The following is a 16,143-nucleotide window of genomic DNA, read 5'->3' as shown; positions in this document are numbered from 1 at the left end:
GTCAAAAGTACAATGGTTGAAGGTAATACAATTGAAACAGATGTGATGGGAAGAGAAAAACTGGGAGGATGTAATGGAGTTGCAGACAGCAGAGCTTGAGAAAGTGTAGTCAAGTTATCTGTGGAGGGTCAGTAAGTTTTAAATGATTATTAGTAGACAGCACATCAGCTTAAATAGAAATAAAGAAGTCAAGGAAGGGAAGAGTCAGTCATGCAGAGGAAATTGAGAGAAGAGTTAAAATTGGAACCAAAATTGATTATTCCTTTTCTGTTGGGAATCTAATCATATCCAACCCATTTTCCAAACTTCTAGCCTCGCTCTTATCCCTCTCTGTTCAATGTGGAATGTTTTCTTGGGGCTTGGGATGGAGGTAAGGTGGGGGAAGTATAGGGGCAGGTGTAGCACTTTCTGCAGTTGCAGTGAAAAGTGCCAGGGGTGAGGTGGAGCTAGTGGGAAGTGTGCAGCGGACACGGGAATCACAGAAGGGCGGCACCTCCGGAAGGCAGATAAGGATGGGGAGGGAAAAGTGTCCTTGGTGGTGGCATCAGATTGCAGCTAGCACAAGTGGCGGAGGATAATGAGTTGAAACTGGAGGTTAGTGGTGCGTGAGGACGAGGGAAATTCTGTCTTTGTTATAATTGCGGGGAGTGGGTGTGAAGGATGAGTTGCGGGAAATGCGAGAGATGAGCGAAGGGTGTTTTCAACCACTGTGGAGGGAAAATTGCAGTCCTTGAAAAACAAGGACATCTGGTATGTCCAGGAGTGGAATGCCTCATCTCGGGACCAGATGCGGTGGAGGAGAAGGAACTGGGAATAGGGATGGCATTCTTGAAGGAGAGCAGGTGTATTCTAGGTACAACATCGAGGGCCGAAGGGCCTGTTCTGTGCTGTATTGTCCTATGTTCTAGGTAGCTGTGGCAGTAGGTAAGCTCGAAATAGAGATAATGGGAACTGCAGATGCTGGAGAATCCAAGATAACAAAGTGTGAAGCTGGATGAACACAGCAGGCCAAGCAGCATCTCAGGAGCACAATTCTGCCTTCCGGAGAGACCACTCTCTCCATGACTCCCCTGTCTGCTCCACACTCCCCTCCAACCCCACCAAACCCGGCACCTTCCCCAGCAACTGCAGAAAGTGCTACACTTGCCCCCACACCTCCTCCCTCACCCCCATCTCAGACCCCAAGATGACTTTCCATATTAAGCAGATGTTCACTTGCACATCTGCCAATGTGGTATACTGTATCCACTGTACCCGGTGTGGCTTCTTCTACATTGGGAAAACCAAGCAGAGGCTTGGGGACCACTTTGCAGAACACTTCACTCGGTTCGCAATAAACAACTGCACCTCCCAGTCGCGAACCATTTTAACTCCCCCTCCCATTCCTTAGATGACATGTCCATCCTGGGCCTCCTGCAGTGCCATAATGTTGCCACCCGAAGGTTGTAGGAACAGCAACTCATATTCCGCTTGGGAACCCTGTAGCCCAAAGGTATCACTGTGGACTTCACAAGCTTCAAAATCTCCCCTCCCCCCACTGCATCCCAAAACCAGCCCAGATTGCCCCCGCCTCCCTAACCTGTTCATCCTCTCACCCATCTCTTCCTCCCACCCCAAGCCGCACCTCCATTTCCTACCTACTAACCTCATCCCGCCTCCTTGACTTGTCCGTCTTCCCTGGTCTGACCTATCCCCTCCCTACCTCCCCACCTATACTCTCCTCTCCACCTAACTTCTTTTCTCTCCATCTTCGGTCCGCCTCCCCCTCTCTCCCTATTCATTTCAGAACCATCTCCCCATCCCCCTTTTCTGATGAAGGGTCTGGGCCCGAAACGTCAGCTTTTGTGCTCCTGAGATGCTGCTTGGCCTGCTGTGTTCATCCAGCTTCACACTTTGTTATCAAGGCTCGAAATAGATATCGGTTTCCAGGTGGTTTTCCCGAAATGGAAATAGAGAGGTCCAGGAAGGAGAGCGAGGTGTCAGAGATGGCCCAGGTGAACTTAAGGTTGGGGCGGAAGGTGTTAGTAAAGTGGATGAACTGCTCGACCTCCTCATGAGAGCACGAGGCAACACCGGTCATCGATATAATGGAGTAAGAGTTGGGGGATGGAGCCAGTGTTGCTGTGGAAGAGGGACTGTTCCATGTATCTTACAAAGAGGCAGGCATAGCTTGGGCCCATGCGGATACCCATGGCCACCCCCTTTGTCTGTAGGAAGTGGAAGGAGTTGAAGGAGAAGTTGTTAAGGGTGAGGATGAGTTCAGCTAAGCGGATGAGGGTGTCAGTGGGGGGGGACTGGTCAGGCCTGCAGGACAGGAAGAAGCAGAGGGCCTTTAGGCCATGTGCATGGGGAATGCAAGTATATAGGGACTGGACATGCATTGTGAAGATGAGGAGTTGAGGACCAGGGAATCGGAAGTTTTGGAGGAGGTGGAGGGCGTGGGTGGTATCACAAACATAGTTGGGGAGTTCCTGGACTGGGGGGTGGGGATGGTTTTGAGGAGGGAGAAAATAGAGTTGAGATAAATGGAGATAAGTTCGGTGCAGCAGGAGCAGGCAGAGACAATGGGTCGACCAGGGCAGTCAGGTTTGTGGATTTTGGGAAGGATATAGAATCAGGCGTTGTGAGGTTGGGGAACAACGAGTTTGGAGGCAATGGGTGGTGGGAGTTCACATGAGGTAATGAGATTGTGGATGGTCTGGGGGATGATGTTTGGGTGGTTGGGGGTAGGGTCATGATCGAGGGGGCAGTAAGAGGAAGTGTCAGTGAGCTGGCATCTGGCCTCAGTAATGTAGAGGTCAGTGCGCCATACTACAATTGCACCACCATTGTCCACAGGTTTTATTGTGAGGTTAGGGTTGGAGCAGAGGGAGCGGAGCGTTGCATATTCTCTGGGGGAGAGGTTGGAGTGGGCGAGAGAGATGGAGAGGTTGAGGTCACTATGTCTCGATGGCAGTTGGAAATGAAGAAGTCAAGGAGGGTAGGTAGGGTGGAACAGTCCCTCTTCTGCAGCTACACTGGCCCCATCCCCCACCTCTTCCTCCGTTACAAATTGCTGGAAAAGCTCAGCAGGTCTGGCAGCATGGATGGAGAGAAATCAAACTTGAAACTCCAGTGACCCTTCTTCAGAACAGATAGTAGCCTGTCTCTGCCTCCCTAACCTGTTCTTCCTCTCACCCATCCCTTCCTCCCACCCCAAGCCGCACCTCCATTTCCTACCTACTAACCTCATCCCACCTCCTTGACCTGTCCGTCTTCCCTGGACTGACCTATCCCCTTCCCACCTCCCCACCTATACTCTCCTCTCCACCTATCTTCTCCTCTATCCATCTTCGGTCCACCTCCCCCTCTCTCCCTATTTATTCCAGTTCCCTCTCCCCATCCCCCTCTCTGATGAAGGGTCTAGGCCTGAAGCATCAGCTTGTGTGCTCCTGAGATGCTGCTTGGCCTGCTGTGTCCATCCAGCTCCACACTTTGTTGTCTTGGATTCTCCAGCAGCTGCAATTCCCATTATCTCTACACCTTGTTATTTCTGTTTAATTAATGGCCTTTAAGGAAGGAAACTGCCATCCTTACCTCGTCTGAACTACATGTGACTCCAGACCCACAGCAATTTGGTGGACTCTTAACTGCCCTGTGGGCAATTTGGGATGGACAATAAATGCTGCTTAGTCAGCGACGCCATCATCCCATGAATGGGTAAAGGAAACAAAAATTTAGGTCCAGTCCGTTGCTTGAAATTTATGTCCAGAAGGGGGCAGCAAATTCACATTAAATTAGCAAATCTAGATCTGATTTCCAGTTCAGGTTTCCCCTTTACTGTCTAATTTATTAAGTTACTTCTCAGTCTTCTCTTCAGTTACCTCTCTAGATCCATGATAAACATATACATATATTGTACTGAAGAGAACATTTGGCCTATGCCATCTGTGCCTGTCAAAACAGGACTTTTTCAGCTTTTGTGCTCCTGAGATGCTGCTTGGCCTGCTGTGTTCATCCAGCCTCACATTTTATTATCTTTTTCCATCTCACTTCACTTTTGAGCTCTTGATCTTAAGTGCTCTAGGTTCCAACGCCTCAAAAGAATATCCAACAACTTTCAAATGTGATGATTGCTGTTGCCTCTACGACCCTTTCAGGGATAAATTCCAGTCTCCTGCCACTCTATGAGTGAAATACTTTCTCCTCAATTCCCCTCCTTTATTCAACCAATTATTTTAAATCCTTGTTACCAAGTTAGAGAACTCCCTACTTAGGGAAAGTGGCCCTTCTTATGCACTTTATCTAAAGCAGTGTTGTTTAACTTGATTCTGATGCTTACCAAACTTATGGCAATCAAATCACCAAGTTCCCTACAATATACACTATTTTCAAGTTTTGTTTTATCCACAAGTTTTAAAGTTGCGCCTTCTACAACAAAGTCTAGATTATTGGTACATATCAAAGAAAAGTGAGGGTTCCACTGCTGTCTCTACCATAAACCACCAGGCCACAAAACATTCATTAACCAGTACTCTCTGTTTACTGTGACTCAGTATGTTGTATCCAGGTTAATTCTGTTCCTTTAATTCCATGAGCTCTAACTTTTCTCCCAAGAGTGTTGTGTAGGAAAATATCAAATGCTTTTTGGATGTCCATGTGTATTACACCAACAGCATTGCCCTGATCAGTTGATGAAATGGCCCTGCAGCTTCTAGGTTGCAGGAAATCTGAGGACTGAACTATATTCTGACAAACATTGTTCTCGTCTGGCCAGTCTGACACTCTTGTCTAACAACAGCATGGTTAATTCTTCGTAGCCCAATTAGAGATGACTACATAACACACAATATCATTTGCATTTCCTTAGACTATGAAACAGTTTGTGCTTATATGCAGCAAGACATTAATTATTCAAGAACTATCCACATGGATTTGTTAAGGAAAGATTATGTCTGACTGACTTAATTTAATTTATTAAGGTGATAACAAGGTTACTGAGTTGAGGAGGAACTTCTTCATGCAAAGCATTGTGAATCTGTGGAATTCCCTGCCCAGTGAAGCTGATGACTCTATCTTGTTGAATGTCTTTAAGGCAAAGATAGATTTTTGAAAAGTAAATGAGTTGAGTTTTACGGTGAGTGGGCAGATAAATGGAGCTGAGACCGTGGAAAGATCAACTATGATCTTATTGAATAGAGGAGCAAGCTTCATGGGCCAGATGGCCTACTCTTGCTCCTATTTCTTATATTCTTTGTTTAAGAGGGTAGTATGTTAGGGAGTCTGCTTCTTTTTATTCACCCACTGGATGTGGGCATTGTTGGCTGGCCTAGCATTTATTTCCCACCCCATGCCCAGTTTGGAAGGTGGTGAGCTATGTTATTTGACAGGTCCTACATAACAGACTGGTTAAGAGGTTTTTTTTAGACTGCGAGACCATTTTAGTGAGATTCTTTAGGGCTCCGGACTGAGTTTCATACTGTTCATGGTTTACAAACAAAAAAATGACATTTAAGATATAAAAATAGAAGGCACAATGAACATGTTTGCAGATGGTATAAAAATGGTGGTGCAATTGATAGACGGAAAGCTGTCGACTGTAGGCTACAGGCTAAGAGCCAAGTGTTGGAAAATGAGATTGGAATAGTAAGATAGTCGTTTTTGACCAGTGCAAGCTTGATGGGCCAAAGGGCCGTCTTTGTATGAAGTATGAAGTTATATATATAGTGAAGGACATCAAAACAAGAGAAAAGTGAATGGGAGAAAATGGAAAAGTTTGGAGGACATAGGAAGCTTGGAATACTTGACCACTGAGCTCCAAAGGTAACAAGACAAGTAGGTAGATTTAAATAGGCATAAATAAAATGCAAGTTAAGTCAGTCTGTGATTGGTTCAGACTTGGCTTGCCAGAAGAAGTGAGTAATCCCTAATTTTGCTCAGCAGTTTGTGGCTCTTGGCAATGGTAGGCAATAGCCAAGTGGTAGTATTGCTAGACTATTAATCCAGAAACCCAGTTAATGTTCTCAGGACCCAGGTTCAGATCCCACCACGGCAGTTGGTGGAATTTGAATTCAATAATTTTTTAAAAATTCTGGAATTAAGAAACTACTGATCACTATGAAATCATTGCCGATTGTCAGAAAAAAGCCATCTCGTTCACTAATGTCCTTCAGGAAAGGAAATCTGCCACTCTCACCTGGTCTAACCTAGAGATCCACAGCAATGTGACTGCCTAGCAAGCCACTAGTTGTATCAATCGCTGCAAAGTTTCAAATAAATGAAATGGAACGGATCACCTGGTATTGATCTAGGCACCGGAAAAGACAATGGCAGAAACTGCCTTGTTGACCCAGCAAAGTCCTCCTCACTAACATCTGGGGGGTTGTGCCAAAAGTGGGAGAGCTGTCTCACAGATCAGTTAAGCAACAGCCTGATATAGTCATACTCACGGAATCATACCTTACAGACAACATCCCAGATACCACCATCACCATTCCGTACTGTCCCACTGGCAGGACAGACCCAGCAGAGGTGGCAGCACTGTGGGATACTGTCGAAAGGGTTTTGCTCGAGGAGTCTTCAACAATGACTCTGGACCCCATGAAGTCTAATGGCTTTAGGTTAAACATGGACAAGGAAACCTCTTTTTGATTACCACATACCGTCCTCCCTCAGCTGATGAATCGGTACTCCTCCATCTTGAATGACACTTGGAGGAAGCACTGAGGATAGCAAGGGCACAAAATGTACTCTGGGTGGGGGATTTCAATGTCCACCATCAAGAGTGCTTGGCCACAGGACTACAGATCAGGTTGGTTGGCTTCTAAAGGACATAGCTGCTACGCTGGGTTACGGCAGGTGGTGAGTGAACCAACAAGAGGGAAAAACATACTTGTTCTCATCCTCACCAATCTGCCAGCTGCAGTTCCATCTGTCCAATACAGTATTGGTAAGAGTGACCATTACACGGTCCTTGCGGAGATGAAGTTCTGCTTTTACATTGAGAATAACTTCCATCGTGTTGTGTGGCACTATCACCATGCTAAATGGGACAGACTTTACACAGATCTAGCAACTCAAGGCTGGGCATCCATGAGATACTGTTGGCCATTAACAGTAGCAAAATTATTCTTCAGCACATTCTGTAACCCCATGACCCGGCATATTCCCCACTCAACCGTTACCGTCAAGCCAGGGGATCAGCCCTGCTTCAATGGAGAGTGCAGGAGGGCATGCCAGGGGTAACACCAGGCATACCTGAAGATGAGGTATCAATCTGGTGAAGCCACCAATACTTGCACGCCAAACAGTGAAAGCAGCAAGCAATAGACAGAGCTAAGTGAACCCACAACCAACAGATCAGATCTAAGTTCTGCAGTCCTGCTATATCCAGTTGTGTTTGGTGGTGGACAATTAAACTAGTCATTGGAGGAGGAAGCTCTATAAATATCCCCATCCTCAATGATGGAAGATCCCAGTACATCAATGCAAAAGATAAGGCTGAAGCAATCGCTGCATTCTTAAGCCAGAAGTGCCGAATGGATGATCTATCTCAGCCTCCTCCAATAGTCCCCAACATTCCAGTTACTTGTCTTCAGCCAATTTGATTCACTCCAAATTTGGAAACAGTTGGAAACACTAGATACTGCAAAGGTTATGGGCTGTGACAACATTCTGGCAATATACTGAAGACTTATGCTCCAGAACTTGCTGCTCCCCTGGCCAAGCTGTTCTAGTACAGTTACAACACTGGTATCTACACGACAATGTGGAAAATTGCCCAAGCGTGTCCCGTTCACAAAAAGCCAGACAAGTCGATCCCGGTCAATTACCGCCCCATCAGCCTCCTCTCGATCATCAATAAAGTGATGGAAGGCATCATCAACAGTGCTATCAAGCAGCACCGGCTCAGCAATAACCTGCTCAGTGATAATAAAATGTGAGGCTGGATGAACACAGCAGGCCAAGCAGCATCTCAGGAGCACAAAAGCTGACGTTTCGGGCCTAGACCCTTCATCAGAGAGGGGGATGGGGAGAGGGAACTGGAATAAATAGGGAGAGAGGGGGAGGCGGACTGAAGATGGATAGAGGTGAAGATCAGTGGAGAGGAGAGTATAGGTGTGGAGGGGATAGGTCAAGGAGGCGGGATGAGGTTGGTAGGTGGGAACTGCAGATGCTGAAGAATCCAAGATAACAAAGTGTTCTGGAAGAACCCTCTCCCCATCCCCCTCTCTGATGAAGGGTCTAGGCCCGAAACGTCAGCTTTTGTGCTCCTGAGATGCTGCTTGGCCTGCTGTGTTCATCCAGCCTCACATTTTATTATCTTGGAATTCTCCAGCATCTGCAGTTCCCATTATCTCTGATACCTGCTTAGTGATGCCCAGTTTGGGTTCCTGCAGGGCCAAACAGCTCCTGACCTTATTACAGCCTTGGTTCATACATGGACAAAAGATCTGAATTCCAGAGGTGAGGTGAGAGTGACATCTCACCTCTGGAATCAAGGTGCAGCAGGGGGATTTTCCCTTGACATCAAGGCTGCATTCAACTGACTGTGGCGTCAAGAAGCCCTAGCAAAACTGGAATCAGTGGGTATCAGAGGGCAAACCCTCTGGTGATTGGAGTCATACTCGGACATGTAGGAAGATGGTCGTGGTTGTTGGAGGTCAATCATCTCAGCTCCAGGACATCTCTGCAGGAGTTCCTCCGGGTAGTGTCCACAGCCCAACCGTTTTCAGTTGCTTCATCAATAACCTTCCCTCCATCATAAAGTCAGAAGTGGAGATGTTCGCTGATGATTGCACCATGTCCAGCACCGTTCGTGACTCCTCAGATACTGAAGCAGTCCGTGTTCAAATGCAACAAGATCTGGACAATATAAGGCTTGGGTGGATGCTCAATGCCAGGCTATGACCATCATGAATAAGAGGCAATATAACCACCACCTCTTGATATTCAATGGTGTTACCATCACTGAATCCCCCACTATCAACATTTTCATTCACCAGAAACTCAACTGGACTCACCACACAAACACAGTGGCTTTAACAGCAGGCCGGAAGCTAGGAATACTGTGGCGAGTAACTCACCTCCTGATTCCGCAAAGCCTGTCCACCATCTACAAGGCATAAGTCAGGAGTGTGATGGAATACTCCCCACTTGCCTGGATGAGTGCAGCCCCAACAGCACTCAAGAAGTTTGACGCCATCCAGGTCAAAGCAGCTGCTTGATTGGCGCTACATTCACAAACATCCCACTCCCCCCACCACCAACACTCAGTAGCAGCAGTGCATACTATCTACAAGATGTACTGCAGAAATTCACCAAAGATCTTTGGACAAGACGTTCCAAACCCATGATCACTCCCATCTAGAATGACAAGGGCAGCAGACATATGAGAACACCGCCACCTCCAAGTTCCCCTCCAAGACACTTACCATCCTGACTTGGAAATATCTCATCGTTCCTTCACTGTAGCTGGGTCAAAATCCTGAATTCCCTCCCTGATGGCATTGTGGGTCAATCTACAGCTGGTGGACTGCAGCAGTTCAAGAAGGTAGCTCACCACCATCTTCTCAAGGGCAACTAGGGATGGGCAAGAAGTGCTGGCCAGCTAGTGACGCTCACATCCCACAAATGAATTTTAAAAAAATCTGTTTCAAAACAATGGTCCAAGCTGGTTTACCGTCCCTGAGTTGAAAACCCTCTTTGATGTTATCCCTCAGAGTTCATCTTGAGTTTTGCTAAAATACTGACTCACAGTATGTCTCATTAAGATCCAAATTCAAATGGTTAATGGTTTGTTGAACTATTTTATTCCATGAAACAGTGTCAGTTATGCTGGAATTCTTCATGCTCTCTTTCTAGTCTCCTGTTCTCGCTGAAACTTTGATTTCTCACACCTTTAGGAGAACACATTGTGTTATCCAAAGATTAAATGAAGCTAAATATCTCTCTTTGTGCTTGATGCTGAGGTAACACAGCAATCTGTCTGTTTTTATTGGCTGTAATAAATCAACAAGTGTGATTTCTGGGAGCTATCTTTTGAGATTTTGTAACATTTTAAGAAAAACTAATTAGCCTTAATTATATTATAATGTCACTTTCTTTTAATAGGTGAGGCATAAAATATAAGAATAGGAATATCTGTTGAGTGCTAACATTTATTTCCTTCCACAGCGATAAGTTTGAATTTGGATCACCACTTTCATACGTATTTCACAGACTCTTATATTTCTGACCAGTCTACTATGTGTGACGTTATTACAGACTGCATTATGTCGACCCCACCACCCTAGACATTTTTCCATCCCCACCATTGTCTGCCTTCCGGAGAGACCACTCTCTTCATGACTCCCTTGTCTGCTCCACACTCCCCTCCAACCCCACCACACCCGGCACCTTCCCCTGCAACCACAGGAAGGGCTACACTTGCCCCCACACCTCCTCCCTCACCCCCATACCAGGCCCCAAGATGACTTTCCATATTAAGCATAGGTTCACCCGTACATCTGCCAATGTGGTATACTGTATCCATTGTACCCGGTGTGGCTTCCTCTACATTGGGGAAACCAAGCGGAGGCTTGGGGACTGCTTTGCAGAATGCCTCCGCTCGGTTCGCAATAAACAACTGCACCTCCCAGTCGCGAACCATTTTAACTCCCCCTCCCATCCTTTAGACGACATGTCCATCATGGGCCTCCTGCATTGCCACAATGATGCCACCCGAAGGTTGCAGGAGCAGCAACTCATATTCCGCTTGGGAACCCTGTAGCCCAATGGTATCAATGTGGACTTCACCAGCTTCAAAATCTCCCCTTCCCCCACTGCATCCCAAAACCAGCCCAGTTCGTCCCCTCCCCCCAATGCATCACACAACCAGCCCAGCTCATCCCCTCCCCCCACTGCATCCCAAAACCAGCCCAGCCTGTCTCTGCCTCCCTAACCTGTTCTTCCTCTCACCCATTCCTTCCTCCCACCTCAAGCCACTCCATTTCCTACCTACTAACCTCATCCCGCCTCCTTGACCTGTCCGTCTTCCCTGGACTGACCTATCCCCTCCCTACCTCCCCACCTATATGCTCTTTTCCACCTATCTTCTTTTCTCTCCATCTTCGGTCCGCCTCCCCCTCTCTCCCTATTTATTCCAGAACCCTCTCCCCATCCCCTTCTCTGATGAAGGGTCTAGGCCTGAAACGTCAGTTTTTGTGCTCCTGAAATGCTGCTTGGCCTGCTGTGTTCATCCAGTTTCACACTTTATTATCTTGGATTCTCCAGCATCTGCAGTTCCCATTATCTCTGATAGAGTGAAGGGTGTTGTGTTACTGCTTTCGGAGTTGAGTCTGCTAGCAAGGGCCAGGATTAAACCATATGAGTAGCGGCCATGAGGTCTCCAAGCAGCAGAATGCTAGACTGAGAATGTGTACATTGGCTGCTCTGTAACTGTAGGTCATCAGTCTGCCTGTTAAGTCATACAGCAGGCCGGGCAGCATTAGAGGAGAAGGAATGTTGACGTTTCGAGTCAGGACCCTTCTTCAGAAAATTGTACAGAGAAAAGAGATGTGGCTGTAGTACTGTGATAATGGGAACTGCAGATGCTGGAGAATCCAAGATAACAAGGTGTGGGGCTGGATGAACACAGCAGGCCAAGCAGCATCTCAGTAGCACAAAAGCTGACGTTTCAGGCTTAGACCCTTCATCAGAGAGGGGGATGAGGAGAGGGAACTTGAATAAATAGGGAGAGAGGGGGAGGCGGACCGAAATCTCTCCATCTTCGGTCCGCCTCCCCCTCGCTCCCTATTTATTCCAGTTCCCTCTCCCCATCCCCCTCTCTGATGAAGGGTCTAGGCCCGAAACATCAGCTTTTGTGCTCCTGAGATGCTGCTTGGCCTGCTGTGTTCATCCAGCCTCACACTTCATTATCTTGGCTGTAGTACTGTGTTTGTTTAAGTATGTGTTCAAAGAGTCTCAGGGCAGCGGAGGATGCCAGTGGATTGCACTGGGAGAAAAAACCACTGTTGCCTTTCTGGATGGAGGAGGACAACTTCTACAAGGTGGCCGCCCTTGGAAGAGGCTTCGCAGTGGGGTTATAAATCACTCGTAGATGGCAAGAACTGCAGATGCTGGTGTCAGAGACAATACAGTGTGGAGCTGGAGGAATACAACAGGCCGGGCAGCATCAGAGGAACAGGAAAGTTGACATTTCAGGTCAGGACCTCGAAGAAATTGTCCACCTTCCTCCGGAAAGACCTCAGTGAATCTGCCTCTCATTACAACCCACTGATTATCTCGTCTGATCTGAAACTCTTCGATCACATACTTAAACAAATCCAGTACTACAGCTACATCTCCTTTCTCAGTGCCATTTTCTGAAGAATGGTCCCAACCCAAAATAGCAACTTTCCTGCTGCCTGGCCTGTTGTGTTTGTCCAGTTCCACACAGTGTTGTTTCTCTCTCCACCATCTGCAGTTCTTGCTATCTATGTTTGTTAAGTAAGCCTGGTTCAGATTTTTAACTAATTTGAAGCTATATTAATTGAGAGTGTGAGAGTGACAATTCTGTGTTAATAAATACAAAGCAAAGAAATGACATGGTGATCAGCTGTGATTTCTCCTTGAAAAAGTGAAGTGAACTCAAAAACCATGAAAAAAAAGCCTCAAACAAGATTTTTAATCTGTGTCCAAGTTACATTGCAACTCCAGAAAAATAAAAAATCATTATACAGAAAGTGCTCGCTAAATAGTGACTGGTTGATTTATGAGCTGGCCACATTGGAATCCAGATTACCATTCAGTTTTGAATTGGGCCATCAAGACAACTGAGGCGCTATTTCCATGCAAAAAGAGAAAATTACGTGAAATGGAAAATGTTTGAAGTTTGACTGCAACCTAAACTCCACAATGAAGGATTCTCAAAGCAAAGTAAAATAGACACAGCAGTTGCATTTGATTTGCTGTACAGAATAACCTCATATGGCTGAATTTTTTTTTGCTAAATGCCAGTTGCAATGAGTTTACTAGATGAATCGTCACTATGAGACGTTATGTGTTACCTTGCCTTATCTCACTGGTCTAGGCCCGAAACGTCAGCTTTTGTGCTCCTGAGATGTTGCTTGGCCTGCTGTGTTCATCCAGCCTCACATTTTATTATCTCATTAACTACCTACCCCATTCTTTGGCACTCATCATATCAGATTTCAAATCCATTTTCCATCTGCCATTTCCAGAACAACTCACCATTCAGTTGCTGTCCAAAAATTTCACCAGCATTCCTTGTGCCTGCATGATGTTTAAAAATGCGTTATAAAACCAGATGTTAACTGTAAGCCTGGAATTTCCCTGCACTCTTCCTGATATCTTCCCTGGACATAGCAGATTGGAGAGTTTTGTGCTTCCTGCGGCAGGGATCTGGAGGTCCTGCTGATTGTAATATTGCAGAATTGGGACTTCCTGTTCTCCCAGGACCAGGAGTGGAGGCCATAACACCAGATCATTGCAATTAAGTCTTACGTTGCCACCTAGGTTAAAGCAATTTCAGCCATCTGGAGAAACATAAGAAGGTCAATGAACTTCTCTACTCTTTCAGCGTAAGGGCCACCCTCTTTTCTCTGATACCTCATTCTCACTTATCCCACCTCCCATCAAGGTTCATGCTCTACCAATCTTACTATAGCCTGCAACATCTTCCCTCACACACCGTCACCCCCCTCAACTCCAGAATTACCTAATCCCCAGTGCTGCCTGATCACTCCCTGCACTCACCTTAGTTCACAGCACCAAAAATAACAGTTGTGTCAGCCACTTTACTCTCCCTAAATACTTGCCTGTCTCTTATTCTAGGAAGAAAACATCTCCCAACAGGGCTGTGGGAATCCGGATGGGTGGTAGGCTTCCCACCATTCAGCTCTTCAGTCGCTTATGTAAAAAGCATTGTGATTCTGACCATGCCGAGTGGCTGACTGACTCTTTTCAAAACCCTGGACTGACACAGAAATCTGTCCTTGACGTACCATGCTGGGACCTCTGAGCGAAGGATATCCTCCTTCACTTGACTGAGGCCTGATGATAATCATGACAAGCTTCTTTCCTTTGTGGCTGTGTTAAATGGCAAGGCAAAACAAAAGTAAATATGAGCCTGCATCTCTGGCTGAGGGACAAGTGCAAAAAGACACTACTAGACAATGCAAGGCAAGGATGCTATGTGGAAGAAGGTAGAATCAAGAAAAGTGTGCATTATAAGAGTGAGCAGCACCTAGAGATGCAGCCTCGTCCAGTGCATGAACTGGGTGCTTGTCTTTGAGCTCAGTGTCCTTGCTGTAGCATTACAATGACAGTTGCTAGTGCAGCAGTGAAGTGCAGAAACATTCTGTAAGTGGATTGCAGATGTTCTATGATTGTACTGAGAGAATGGCACAATTTGGATACCATGCTCAGTGAACGTGACATGCATATCAGTGTACCATGAATGTTGGTGCCCAGTGTGCAATGTGGAGTCCTTGACAGCAAGTTTCCAGGTAAAGTATTCTCAATGTCTAGCTTGTCTGACCCATTTAGTAAGGTAGAAAGCTGAATATCAATGAGATGAGATAGGCAGACAAGAAAGCATTTAACCTCCTTTTTAATGCATTTAAGTCTCCTCCAAAAGTCCCCAGCATCACAGATGCCAATCTTCAACCAGTTAGATTCTGTCTTCATGATGTCAAAAAAAAGCTCAAAGCATTGGATAATGCAAAGTCTATGGGCCTGGCAACATTCTGGCAATAGAATTGAAGACTTGTGCTCCAGAACCTGCCACACCCCTAGCCATGCTGTTCCAATATAGCTACAACTCTGGCATCTACCCAACAATGTTAAAAATTGCCCAGCTATGTTCTGCACATAAAACAGAGGACAAGTCCAACCAGCCAAGTGCCCACCTATCAGTCTACTCATGATCATCAGTAAAGTGATCGACGGTGTCATCGATAGTCCTATCAAGCAGTACCTGCTCAGCAATAACCTGCTTAGTGACACCCAGTTTGGGTTAGAATCACTCAGCTCCTGACATCATTACAGTGTTGGTTCAAAGATGGACAAAAGTGCTGAACTCTAGAGCTGAGATCAGATTGACAGCCCTTACGATCAAGGCTGAAACCAACTGAATGTGGAATCAAGGAGTCATCACAAAAGTGGAGTCAATGAGAATCAGGGAAAAATTCTCCATTGGTTGGAGTCATACCTGGCACATAGGAAAATAGCTATGGTTATTAGATGTCAGTCACCTCAGCCCCAGGACATTTGCAGTAGTTCTTCAGGGGAGAGTTCTAAGCCAAACATCTTCAGCTGTTTCAACAATGATCTACCCTCCATCATAATGTCAGAAGCTTGAATGTTCGCCGATGATTGTACAATGTTGAGCATAATTTGCGACTCCTCCAGTATGAAGTAGTTCATGCACAATGCGACAAGATCTGGACAATATCCAGGTTTGGGCTGACAAGTGACAAAAAACATTCATGCTATACAAATGCCATGCAATGACCATCTCTAATAAGAGGCTATCTAATCACTGCATCTTGGCATTCAATGGTGTTGCCATCACTGAATCCCCCACTATCAACACCCCAGGGATTACCATTGACCAGAAACTCAACTGGAGTAACCATATAAATATAGTGACTACAAGAGCAGGCCAGAATACAAGGAATACTGCAGTGAGTAACTCACTCCCTGGCTTCTAAAAGTTTGTCCACTGTCTACAAGGCACAGTCAGGAAGGTAATGGAATACTCCCCACTTGGCTGGAGAAGTGCAGTTCCAACAACACTCAAGAAATTTGACACTATCGAGGAGAAAGCATTCCACTTGATTGGCACCACATTCACAGACGTTTTCTCCCTCAACCACTGAACCTCATTAGCAGCAATGTGTATCATTTACAAAATACACTGCAGAAATTCACCAAAGATCCTGAGAAAGCACCTTTGAAACCCTTGACCACTTCCATCTAGAAGGACAAAGGCAGCAGATACATGGAAACATCACCTGCAAATTCCACTCCAACCCACTCATGTATTTTCCTATTCCTTCGGTGTCACTTTGTCAAATTCCTGGAATTCCCATCCTATTCCCATATATTGTGAGGTTTACAGCACGTGGGCTGCAAGAGTTCAAGAAAGCAGATCACCAC

This window comes from Stegostoma tigrinum, chromosome 4 (genome assembly GCF_030684315.1).
Source record: "Stegostoma tigrinum isolate sSteTig4 chromosome 4, sSteTig4.hap1, whole genome shotgun sequence".
Classification (NCBI taxonomy): Eukaryota; Metazoa; Chordata; class Chondrichthyes; order Orectolobiformes; family Stegostomatidae; genus Stegostoma; species Stegostoma tigrinum.
This window is presented reverse-complemented; position numbering follows the sequence as displayed.